Source organism: Octopus bimaculoides, chromosome 10 (genome assembly GCF_001194135.2).
Source record: "Octopus bimaculoides isolate UCB-OBI-ISO-001 chromosome 10, ASM119413v2, whole genome shotgun sequence".
NCBI classification, from domain to species: Eukaryota; Metazoa; Mollusca; class Cephalopoda; order Octopoda; family Octopodidae; genus Octopus; species Octopus bimaculoides.
The window spans coordinates 91,202,855-91,204,764 of NC_068990.1; positions in this window are offsets into that span (position 1 = coordinate 91,202,855).

A 1,910-nucleotide genomic window follows, 5' to 3' on the forward strand; every position below is an offset into this window, starting at 1 on the left:
AATTTCTAATATATTTGCCTCCTCCATTTCGAGGCATATAGAACCTACTATCCACTGTGTTTCCACTTGTGAAGGGACATTCTTTACTGTCACCTTCGTCACTCTCTGTCCAAGATAACTCGGTATCATCACCAAGTCATCTGTGTGGAGAGAGAGTGTTGAAAATTCCTTCGCTAACTGTTCGCTCTTAAAGCGTACTAGGACCGTGGCAAATTTTCGTCCCCAAGTAACATGACTTTGAAAGGGCCATATCGGTTTGAGACAAATCTCAATAGATAGATAGATAGATAGATAGATAGATAGATAGATAGATAGATAGATAGATAGATAGATAGATGCGGAGTGAGAGAGAGAGAAGAGACACAATAATAGAATGACACAACAGGATCTTTCAAATTAAGCGATGACGTAATGAAAAACCTAACCACTGACGTCCACTACACGTCAAATTCTTTAACTGAGAAGCCAAAAAAAAAAAATCTAGCGAATCTAAATTTATTGACTGACAATCAGTTAAGCTTGATTAAGCTAAACACAGCTTATAAAACAGAAGCAGACAACAGGTAGGGAGACAGCCGTGAGCAGAGCCGGACGGACATATGAGAGATGCAGCCATGCGTAACTCGACTGGCCAGCATGAACATTCGGCAACACCCAGTGACTTGACTACAACTATCTTAAAAATCGATCATGGCAGGGGACACTCATATTTTCTCATCCTTTCTCTCTCCCTCCCTCCCTCTCTGTCTCTCTCTCTCTCTGTCTCTCTCTCTCTCTCTGTCTCTCTCTCTCTCTCTCTCACTCCTTCTCATTTTCTTTCTCTTTCATTTTTACACAATCACACAAGCTGTCCATTTAAATTATTAATGCGAGTACAAAATTCTCATACAGAATCAGGTCACAACTTAAATTACGTTTTTCCCACCTTACTTTGTCATTATCTTTTCTTGGAACGGACGTGTCCTATTTTCAACTATTAATAGTAAAACAGACGATGAACTTAATGGGCAGACCACCGTCAGTTTTCTCCGGACTCTTACATCATTGCTAAATTAATCTAATTGTTAAATATGTATGCATGCACGCATGTGCAACAAGCTGCCTCACAGACTTCGTTTACCAAACTTCATTCAGAAAACACCAAAAAGGCTCCATAGTAAAACTGGCCTCAAAAATACCTGATTATAATGCAAACTTCATAAATACACAGTCATGCCTCTGCTTAAAATTACACTATTAGTTTTAGCCTGTGGGACGATGTGATTGGTTTTGATGTGATTGGTTTTAATGATAAAAGTGATGCTGAGCGAGTAATAGAAATATTAGGATACAAATCAAGGCAAAGAGAAGTTTTGGATCAAAATGAAAGACTAAAATACATAATTGACCTTAATGTGATTCGAATCTAAAGTGTAAAGAAAAAACTCTTAAAACGACACCTTCTTGCTTCTTTTGTACCACAGCTTTTTAAAGTTCATCTAAGAAACAGTCTAAATTGTTGTTCAAAGCTTAAAATGTCATTTAAAATAATGAGATACGCACACATATACGTATGGTAGAACGCGTGTATGTATGTGTGCGTGCGTGCGTGTGTGTGTGTGTGTGTGTGTGTGTGTGTGTGTGTGTGTGTGTGTGTCTGCATACACACAGAGAGAGAAGGAGAAACAAAGAGGCAGACAGACTGAGAGGGGGCTGTTATAAGACTATAATATTATTCTATTTATACATTAGATAAATATATATATATATATATGTATATATATATATATATATATATATATATATATGGATGAATGTATCCTTCCATATGTAATTGTGTGTGTGTGTGGTGTGTGTGAGCGTGTGACATACCTTCCTATCCACACAGCTAATCAACATGCCATCCTACACCCTAAATAACCAGCATTCCC